Source organism: Lissotriton vulgaris, chromosome 3_2 (assembly GCF_964263255.1).
Source record: "Lissotriton vulgaris chromosome 3_2, aLisVul1.2, whole genome shotgun sequence".
In the NCBI taxonomy this organism is placed as follows: Eukaryota; Metazoa; Chordata; class Amphibia; order Caudata; family Salamandridae; genus Lissotriton; species Lissotriton vulgaris.
In genome coordinates, this window is record NC_141690.1 from 190,592,427 (window position 1) to 190,603,766 (window position 11,340).

Here is an 11,340-nt window from a genome sequence, read left to right on the forward strand (position 1 = left end):
TCCATGTACTTTAAATTTCGTTGAGGTTGGAACAGGTGTGAATTTGGAAAATACCAGGATTGATAAAGGCTTTTTAAGAAGAATATATGGCAGGACCAAAGGCTAGGTGTATACTTTGTGTCTATTACACCACAACAGTAACCAAAACAAAACCTACAATACCAAAACAAACATCTGAGAATGAAAGTACCAAACATATGACTTGGTGACCACCAATAGAATGCTCCTCATTCGTTGAGTGCCTTGATTGTCCAGACTCCTTGTCTTTGTGTTGTTCAGCAGCCTTCAAGTAAGCTGGATGAGAAATGTCCTAGTAATCATGACTGAAAGTTTTATTTCTATTAAGGACACAGAGGCGAGGATTATGCTCAAACTTTCTTTATTCCTCCTTCCAGAAGCTTTTAACTTTATAGCAAAAAACTAGCACTCCCATGGTGCCTTAGTAAGGTCATGTACAGTCCACCAATAGAATGTCTCCATCATCCACAAGGGCGTGTGCTTCCTGTGTCCACTCCTCTTTCTTGATTGTAATCACTGAATCCTTGCGTCCTGTCAGTCAGTTTTGGAACCTTTAGGACCTGGAAGAGGTCAAACGGCAATATCCATGACTCTGATCTCTATACACAACCAATAAAAATGCTTAACATATCCTTAAACATAGTGCGAGAACACCTCAATATGAACAGTGACACTGTGCCTTCCTTTGCATTCCGAACTAGATTTGTCACTACATGAAAACAAACTTAAAGTATATACTTATACCTTACGGCAGACTTCTAACCTGACAGGCACCCTGGACTGGAGTAATCCTCACCTCCGCATCCTTAATAGAATTAAAACTTTCTGTCATGCTTACTAGGAAATCTTTCATTCTATGTCCGAACCGGAGACAAGAATTATACTTGTTCAAAGCTTATCCACCACCAGTGATGCCATGTCCATGACTGGTTTAAAGTAGAATCTCTTGAACCTAGAGTCTGACAACTAGTCTCCGGCGTTAAAAATATCCTCAAACCTGGCCCCCAGGGAGAGAGCTTTTGAAGCCTTGTCTCCTCGTACCGAATGGGCGCCAAATTGTGTGATGTTTATCCCCGCTTCCTGCATTACCAATCGGATCCAACGGGGTATAGTTGGTGGCGTAACAGCTTTGAAGAGCTTCCTTAAGGAAATCAACAATTTGGCGCTCCCAGGGGGGTGAGTTTCCTCCGTCTTACTCTTTCAGACATCGGATCACACAGAGCTTAGGTGAGTTATCAAAAGCCGGATAAGATATCACTCTATATTCTGACTTAGTCCTGCGAACAGTATGGAGCGTAACTCCCTACGGGGTGAAAACCAGTCCCGAAATGTTCAGTGCCCTAACGTCCTACACTCTTCAGCAATAAATCAGGCATAAAAGCATATCCAGAATAGCCAATAGTTCTTTACTAGACAAGTACTTATTGGGTTGCCAAGATTGGAACAGATGCAAGACCTTATGATGAATACCTGGGATCAATCAATCAGGAGTTTGTTAAAGCGCGACTATTCACCCGTGAGGGTCTCAAGGCGCTAGGGGTGGGGGGGTGAGGGGAGGTGCAGGTTCCATCCATCAAGGAGCGGGTCTGTAGAAGAGCCAGGTTTTGAGGTTTCTTGCGAAGATGGGGAGCGATGTTGTCTGTCTGAGGTGGAGCGGAAGGGCGTTCCATGCTTTGGCCGCTAGGAAGGAGAAGGAGCGGCCTCCCGATCTGGTCTTTCTGGTGCGAGGGACCACGGCGTAGGAAAGCTGGGCTGATCGTAGGGTCCTTTGGGGTGCGTGGAATTTGAGTCGGCTGTTCAGGTATGCTGGTCCGGTGCCGTGGAGGGCCTTGTGTGCGTGGGTGAGCATCTTAAAGGTGATTCTCGCCTCAACGGGGAGCCAGTGGAGTGTGCGCAGGTGCTGGGAGAAGTGGCAGTGTTTTGGCAGGTTGAGGACCAGTCTTGCGGCGGCGTTCTGGATGTTCTGTAGCTTGCGGATGAGGTTTTTGTTTATTCCGGCGTAGAGTGCGTTGCCGTAGTCGAGTCTGCTGGTGACCAGGGTGTGAGTGACTGTCTTTCGGTGTTCGAGGGGGATCCATTTGAAGGTCTTACGAAGGAGGCGTAGGGTGTGGAAGCAGGAAGATGAGACAGTTGATCTGGCGGTCCATTTTGAGCTCGGAGTCCAGGATGATTCCCAGGTTGCGTGCGTGGTCTGTGGGGGTTGGCGGGTTTCCGAGGGCGGTGGGCCACCAGGTGTCGCTCCAGGCATCGGGGTTTGGGCCCATGATGAGTACTTCTGTTTTGTTGGTGTTTAGTTGTAGGCAGCTGTTTTTCATCCATTTGGCGACGGCTTCCATGCCTTCTCAAAAGTTGCGTCTGGCAGTGTTGGGCTCGTTGGATAGGGAGAGGATGAGCTGGGTGTCGTCTGCGTATGACACGATGTTGAGTCCGTAGGTTCTGACGATGGGGTCAAGTGGAGCCATGTAGATGTTGAAGAGCGTCGGGCTGAGGGAGGAGCCCTGGGGGACTCCGCAGGTGGTAGGTGTGGGTCCGAGAGGAAAGGGGGGAGTCTGACCCGCTGCGTCCTGCCGGAGAGGAAGGAGTAGATCCAGTCAAGGGCTTTGTCCTGGATTCCTGAATCGTAGAGTCTGCGTATTCGGGTGCGGTGGGAGACTGTGTCGAACGCCGCTGATAGGTCGAGGAGGATGAGGGCTACTGTTTCTCCTTTGTCCAGTAAGGTGCGGATGTCGTCTGTTGCGGCGAGGAGGGCTGTTTCCGTACTGTGGTTTTTTCTGAAGCCCGATTGGGAGGAGTCGAGGATGTTGTGTTCTTCAATGAATGTGGCGAGTTGGCTGTTGATGGCTTTCTCAATGACTTTCGCTGGGAACGGGAGCAGGGAGATGGGTCTGTAGTTTTTGAGGTCGGTGGGGTCCGCTGAGGGTTTCTTCAGGAGGGGGTTGACCTCGGCGTGTTTCCAGTCGTCTGGGAACGAGGCGGTCGCCAGGGAGCGGTTGATGGTGTGGCAGAGCATGGGCGCGATGGTGTTGGCGGCTCTGTTGAAGGTGTGGTGGGGGCAGGGGTCCGTGGGGGCCCCTGAGTGGATTGACTTCATTGTCTTCAGTGTGTCTTCGGTGGTGAGGGCTGTCCAGTCATCAATCGCTGGTTTCCGGGTGTCGGGGGTGGTTGGTGAGGGTTCAGTGTGTTGGTTGTCTTCGTCGAAGTTGTCGTAGATGCTCTTGATTTTTTGGTGGAAAAAGATGCTGAGTTTGTTGCAGAGGTCTTGTGAGGGAGGGATGTCGGTAGACTCGCTGGTGGGTTGGGCTAACTCCTTGATGATGATGAAGAGTTCCTTGCTGTTGTGTGCGTGGGTGGAGATTCTGTCTTCAATCGCTATTTTCCTCGTTTCTCTGATGAGTTGATGGTGGGCGTTGGTGGCGGCTCTGAAGTTGTTGTGGGCTTCTGTGGATTTGGTGTTTCTCCAGGTCTTTTCGAGGCGGCGGCATGTGCGCCTGGACTCTCGAAGTTCGGTGGTAAACCATCTGGCTTTCTTGGCACGGGTATTGTTGTTTTTCTTAAGGGAGGCTATGGTGTTGGTGCTGTCCGAGATCCATCTATGCAGGGTTCGGGCTGCAGTGTTGGGGTCGTCGTTTTCTGCGATGGTTGGGGTGGAGTTGTTGAGTGAGGAGGTGAGCTGGTCATCGGTGATTTTGGTCCAGTTTCTTTGTGGAAGCAGGTGCTGGTGTCTGGATGGTGGGTGTTCTAAAGGTGAAGTGGACGCAACAATGGTCGGTCCATGGGAGTTCGGTGGTGTGGCTGAAGGTGATGGAGTTTCCTGTAGTGAAGAGGGGGTCGAGGGTGTGTCCTGCTGAGTGCGTGGGCTCGGTCACGATCTGGCAGAGTCCAATGTTGTGGAGGTTGTCCAGGAGGCATGTGGTGTTGGGGTCCAGTTGATTGTCGAGGTGGAAGTTGAGGTCTCCCAGCAGGGTGTAGTTGGTGGATGCGATGGCCTGCGGGGAGATAATGTCCGTGATGGAGTTGGCGAAGGGTCCGCGGGGTCCAGGGGGTCGGTAGATGAGGGTTCCTCGGAGGGCGGCGGTGGGGCTGGCCAGTATCTTGAAGTGAAGGTGTTCCATCAGTTTTGTGGACCGTCAGGGAGTGTGCTCAGGCGGAGGCTGGATTTGTGGACGATGGCGATTCCTCCTCCTGGGTGGGTGGGGCGGTCCTTCCTGGAGATCTTGTATCCTTGGGGGATGGCGATGGCGATGTCCGGTCCCGAGGTGGTGTTGGTCCAGGTTTCGGTGAAGAATGCTACATCTGGTGTGTTGCTGTCGAGGAGGTCCCAGATTTCGGTGGCGTGTTTGTGGGGGGATCGGACGTTGAGGAGGATGCATTGCAGGGTCTTCAGTTCGGTTGTGTTCTTGTGGACGCGTTCTGCTGGATCCGTGTTCTTGGCGGTGCTGCAGGTGTGCCGGCAGCGGTGACAGCTGAAGGGTCCATGGGTGTCGGCTGGTGATGCTAGCTTGCAGTTGTTGTTGCAGCCTGGGTTGAGTGCGTGGAGTGCTGCTGGGTAGTAGCGTTGGCGGGATCTGGAGGAAGCGTGAGGCAGATTTCCCACATCAGCTTACAGACCATCTGGTGCTGTCTGACTGGTCAACCCTGGACTGGTGCATGGCCTGCTGAAATCGCAGACCTGTAAGAGTAACCATGCGCTATGCCAGTTCCTGAACTGCTAATGATGCCAATAAGTTCATAATGGCTACCACTTCGCACCCCATGGGATCCTGGTCATTCCGAACACACCAACTGACCCATCTGGACCAAGCTGTGTATTTAGTTTATTTGTGCTGCCCGCCCAAGATGCTTCCAGCAGCTTTTGAGCCTCATTCGAAAGTCCAGAGACTGCCTGAAATCCGCCAGGCCACTAAGGCATTTTCCTGTGCTGGATTAGAGGATGGGTATTGCCCGGGGATCCCTCAGAAGGAAAGGATCGGTAGGTAGAAGGATTGGAGAATCCCAGGAAAGTTCCAGAAGAACTGGAAACCACACTCGAGACCTCGAATACGGCGTGATCAATACCACCTTCTCTTGCTGCCTGCGGATATGCGTTGTGAGTCTCATTATCACGAACGGGGGAAGGCATATCCCACCTCCGTGGACCAGTTCTGGAGAAACGTGCTGTCACTGCTGTTAGAGGGTCTGGTTTCCAGCTGAAGAAGTTTGGTAGCTTATGGTCTTACTGGGACGTAAAGAGGTCTACTGAAAACGGGCCCCACTGGTTGTGCAGTCTGTGGGTGCAGTTGCCACAAACTCATGTCCGACCAGCTCCTGGAACACCAGTCTGCCACCACATTGGAGGCTCCTGAAAGGTATTCCGCCTTTACTGAGATGTTGCTGGAGAGGCAAAAAGTCCAAAGGTTCTTCGCCAGATCCTCTAGCTCCTTGTACGTCGTACCTCCAAGGTGGTTGATGTAATGGACAGCCGAAACCTTATTCATTTTCAAGAGTACACTGCAGGACCCTGTCCTTCATTCAGCACTGGATCGCTGAAGGAGCCCGCCATCAACTCTAGGCAATTGATGTGGAGCGGGCCTTCTTTGGCGGACCACTTTCATCCTGTAAAGGAGTCCCCACAAACGGGCCCCCCAGCCCAGCTTGCTGGCATCTAACTCTATTACCAAGTCTAGATTGCAGCCAAAGATCCCCCTGCTGTTCCAGGCTTCCATATGGTCCAGCAACCATCTCATTTCCATGCTAACCTCCTCTTTAATGGGAACCTGATCTGAGTACTGCAGGCCCCTGCAGAGGTGAGAGGCCTTCAAATGTTGTAATGTTCGTTAATAGAGCTACCCGGGGAAGATCGCTTGAATTGAAGAGGCGAGAACCCACCAACTGAGGCAACCGACTCTATGGTAAACCCTAAGACGGTCGGTCACCTGTCCGGATGGGGTCAGAAGAGACTTTTTGGTGTTCATCATGAACCCCAGATTCTGTAGGAGATCCATTGTTTCCTGCAATCGGTGTGAGAGGTGCAACAGGCATTGTTCTAAGAGTAGGATAAAGCCTAAATAAACTATGAGCCGAGACCCCTTATTCTTAGTAACCCTTGGCGTAGTAGCGCTACGCGAACTGCACTTCGCGAACTGCGTAGTGCACTTCACGAGCTACGCAAATTGCGTAGTGCATTGTGCAAAATGCTGTTAGCACTGATTGCACAGTGCCGGATTGGCCGCACTGTGCAACTAGTGAAAACCACATCTTGCACAGTGCAAGCGGTCATTTTCTGCTGCTCAAGTAGATTTCTACTATAACTGCAGCTTTCTCAACGCGGACTGGTAGTTTCTCATCGCGAGCGATTGCGAGCATACGCAACCACTCGCAATGAGAAAACTGACGTACACGCGTTCAGAATCTCGCCGGGAGGTTTATTTTCCACGCTCGCGATCGGCAACTTGATGTTGCTGATGAAGAACAAGGAAAAAGTCTCGCTGGGATGTCCTTTTGCTCGTTCGTGGTCACCAACTTGACGTTGAGCACCGCAAGCAAGCCAAAAATTACTGCTATGCGTGTTTGCATTGTGCTACGTGCGATTCGCATAGTGTGAAGTAGCTCAAACTTCGCAAACTATGCGAGCATAGCGTAGTACTTCGCCCAGGGTTAGTTCTTTGTGCTTCCACTACTGCTGAGATAGCCTCGTTCTTAGTACTTCCACTACCGGTTTTGGAACCTTCGTGAGGCACCATAGGGCTGATGAGGGGCTGAAAGGAAGAGATGCAAACTCGTAAACCTGCCTTCTCCATTGAAACTGCAGGAAGCGCCTGTGCGGGGGGAAAGATGGGTACCGCTAAGGTCTAGGTCGGGAGGCCTGAACCGGTGTGCCTTAAAACTCTACGTGGAATCCTTTGATGGTTTGAAGTACCCAAGCATCGGAGATAATGGACCTCCAATTGTGCACGAAAACCACCAACCTGGCACCCACCTTTTAGATGGTAAAAGGGAGAAAGGCTCACCTGACGTGGCCAAGAGCTGGCCTCTGGCCCCTAACTACGTGGCCTCTGTAGCCTCTTGCTTGCCGGAGTCTGTGGCTTTCTTGCTGCCCCATGGAGGGCCTTTGGTGTAAAAGCAGCCAGTCAAGCGCCCTCAGCCACGACCGACCCCTACAAAAACTCTAGGGTGGAAATCCTGTTTAATAGATGACTGCGCCTTATCTAAGGACGTAAAAGTGAAGACTAACTTGGTCAACTCTTAGTATGGGTCTCCAAGGAGACCACCCTGTGCTACTGTGCCCGTGTCCAAAGAGGCCAAGTCCCCAGGTGTGGGGTCCACCTTTAGGAGAAAAGAGCGACGCCTCTCTGTAGAAAGGGTGCAGTTAGCATTGCCCAAAAAAACTATTGCACATTGTGCCCACTTGTGAATTCTCTCCAGGGAAAGACTGGTGCCTGCCATCTTGGCCTCATCCGCCAACTCCAATATTTTTGTGATGGGGCCTGCTATGTTTAAAAGTTTATCCTGGCAGGATTTCCAGGATCTATCTATCCCCTTTTTTGGGTCTCTTACTTACTTTTGCAAGAAGGTGGCCATTTCTGGGTTGACTTCCGGCGTGGTTGCTACTTTGCCTGGAAGGGCAGGGCTAGGGCACTCTACCCTGAGGCAAGCCTGTACCTCCTTTTCTTTCCTTCCTGCAACAAATACCAAAACATTGGGAGATGGTGTCCACTCCGAGGACCGAGGGTGTATTAGGTCCTCCGGCACCAACATATCTGAGGGCTCCTCCGCCCCCTTGGGGGTGCTGAAGTGGACACTATGGGGCGCCAACGTCTAGAGGGATCTGCCAAATCCCCCAAGGATTCTTCCTAGTCATCCTGCACAAACCCTGGGGTCTCTGGGATGTCTGGGATGGTATCCTGCCCTCCTACCGCTGACCTTGCTATGATGGCCTTCTTCAGATGTTCAAAGGCACCCACGTCCATGCCTGAGGTGCTTTTGCACTTCGTGACGCTTTGGGGTCGTTCTGCCTGACAAGTATATGCTGTGCTCAAGTGGTCCCATAACCTCAGCCACTGCTTGGTGAATGGATGCGTCAACCGCATCACAAAATTCGTCATCAAAGGGAAAAACCTGCAGGGACTCTTCCTCTGCATACTCCTCCTCCATGACTAGAAAACAGACACTAGAGTGGCTGAGATAGAATTATAGGCTAAACCCCCTTTTAAGTGCTCTGTGCGCTAGTAGGCAAACCTATTGAATTATATTGCCATTTTTTAATTGTGAATGAATCACTAAGCTTTGTGCCGCCAAGCGGCTAGCCGGAATGTATCCGGAAAAGGGACGACTCACTCTAACTCTAGCAGGTGTCTCACTAGTCTGGCCCCCGCCTCTTAGCACCTACAGTGCCTTTGCGTGCCTCATGGCGTGAATACAGATCCGCTTTGATGCGGGCATCTGGCTGTGATCGGTTTAATATACGGACCCACAGTCAGGTGGGCATCAGGGCTTCCAGACTCTTCAGGCTTCCGTGCGTGCCGGGAAAACTCGTGCCAAGTGACTGAACTCCCTGATTCCGCCTTCCAGAGCAGTCGGGATCAACGAGTCAGACATGCGCCTCCCGGTAGTCCCGACGCGCACTGCACCGCTTGCCTGGCAGTGAGGAGGCCGCAAGAGGAGCTTACGACGGTACTTCCTCTGTCCAAAACATACTGAGAAGAATACGCGCTACACCATTAATAAAACAAGCACAAAGAATTCTAGCGTTGCAGCATCACTAAGCAAGCAGCAATAAACAAAGGATGAAATAAAAGTTCCCCACAACCCTGACGAGCAAAAGGGAAAGCGACTTAACTGCTAGCAGCAGAAAAATAAAGTAGGAGGAGTTGAAACAGGAAGCACGCGCCCTCGTGGATGATGTCTGTTGGTGTACTGTACATGATCTTACTAACGCACCATGGGAGTGCTAGTTTTTTGTTATAAAGTTAAAAGCTGCTGGAAGGAGGAATAAAGAAAGTTTGAGCATAATCCTCTCCTCCGGTCCCGACATAGAATTCTTTTCTTGGTTTATGGTTTTTTTTTTGTGAGGACAGATTAATTTTGTGTAGCCCAATATAATCCTGGTTTACTCTATTTTCTGGGGAGATCATCCTTTTACTCTGCCTGCCCTTGAACAGTCACACGTCCATTGACCCCTACTGCACTGTGCATCAAAAGGCAGCTGGACAGATGTCTGCCCAAGTAGTACTTAGTCACTTGGGTGACCAGTGAGCTGCAGTTATCCAGCCTGAAGAGAAGGTTTTGGCCAAGACCTCAGCAAGTTTAACCTTTTCTTCCCCTTCTGAGACATTGGATGCAAAGGGAGATTTCCCAGAGGCATTACTCATGGCACTGCAAATACTGCTGGTGACTGGTATCCATTCTTTCTGACTAAAGATGGGTGAGGGAGCACCCTTATATTTGCCTGTATGAAGACTTAACATTCTTTGATTGTACTCACAGTACTTGGGTCATATAGCATTCTGTGGAACCCACTACAGTCGTTTTGTCCTTCCCTGATGTGTTCTCAAGAGGTGGAGATAATTGTAGATGTGTAGTGGCTAGCTCACACAGACCTACTCAGTCCTCATAGGGACTGATCTGAAGCAAAACTGGGACGAAAAGGAAGGTTTGGGTCCTATCTCTGACCGGCTTGGACCACTCCAATATACCAAACAAAAAAGTGAACCTGTCTGGCTATTTGTTCTATCATTTGATCACACCCAGCCTACCAGTACTGGGTGGTCTACTATTTTATTTTAGTTTTTTGTCTTATTTTATAAGAGCACTTTTTCATTGAATTTTTTTGTATGTCATCAAAAGAACAGTTATCAAACAATAAAGAATACATTCAGAAAACAATGTGCGTGATATATACAAGTGTTCAATATGTACAAAGTCAATACTAAATTTCAAAAACACCAAAAATACATTCCAAAAAATACATCAATACAATGCCTAAAAATGATTTTTGAACTAGGCACCAGTCCTTTATATTATATACCAGAAGACAGGCGGACAACATAGTTCATAGTACTGCCTGCCTGTCTTACTGAGCCAGGGATTAGATGATTCTAGGGTTGCACTCCTAGGGATGGAAAGCGTGGTATTATTTTGTGGCCCTAGTGGCACCCTTCTTCTTTATCACAGGCTCGGGGTCAAGCAAAACTGAGCCGGTTCTTTGGAAATAGATAATGACTGAAGTTCCCTTAAAGTTAGTCAATTTGTAGATCAATAGGCGGAGTATGGATAGTCAAATCTTTCATGGACTCTGGAGATTGTATTGTTAATATCTGTTTCATTGTTTCATTCCAAATGTTTGTTGCACTCCAGTAAATATACTAATGCGTAGTCTGTGTCCCTAATAAACCTAGCTTTCCTTGGCATTAGCTAAGAAATGTTTACATTCTCTCATCTGTCTTACTCCCTTGACTTTTGTTGACCTAAATATAAGATACACTTTCAAAACTGATTTAAAAGAATTGAGATGTATTTAAAGTCCCTAATCAATGTATCATGTTTCTTGCTTGCATAAAGTAATGCATAAGTTCTGAAGGACCTATCTGGTGATTTGTCTTCTAGTTCTGGGTTCCAGGCCCTCGGACCTTTCCTCCTGCTTAATTTGTGTTCCTTAGTATTAGGTTAGACCTTTTTAACTCAGAATTACTGATCCCAGGTCAACTGCATCTGTCAGTTTCTGAGAGGGTATACTAAAGTGAAGTCTTACTAGGAGTAGCTTATGGTGATCAGTTGCTGCCAAAAATCAAAATTTTACGGTTAGAGGTTTCACTGCACGTAGTTCCCCATAAATTGCCAGTGCTCCAGGTCAACCTTCAGAAGTTAAAAATAATGTTTCTTTCGACCTCCAATCTTTTCAGTTCTCGAAAACCAAATTATCTTAGTTTAACCTATGAAATGAAATATTTTGCAAGGCTATTATAGATTTTCCTAGGAATTAATTGACCCCAAAAGTTTTGTTCTTCATCATTGGATTCTTTGTTATTTTGAGAAAGTAGACAGTTGTGACCATGTGGCAGATCATTTTTCTTCAGACCATTAATAATACAGCTGATTCTGTGTCCATAGTGGACACTATTTTTCTTCTCTTTTTTATTTGACCAAATAATTTTAACATCTTATAATTCACTATAGACTCCTCTGTAATATAATGCTTTAAAAAAAACTGGAAATTGCCCCAGTATTGGAACTTTCATAGATTCCCATTCTTTGTATTGTTCCCCGTCGTCAGCCTGGGAGCCTCGGTAAATGGTAAATACCATAGCAGTATGTACAAAAGAGAAAGTAAGGCCTGGCCTCATCTCA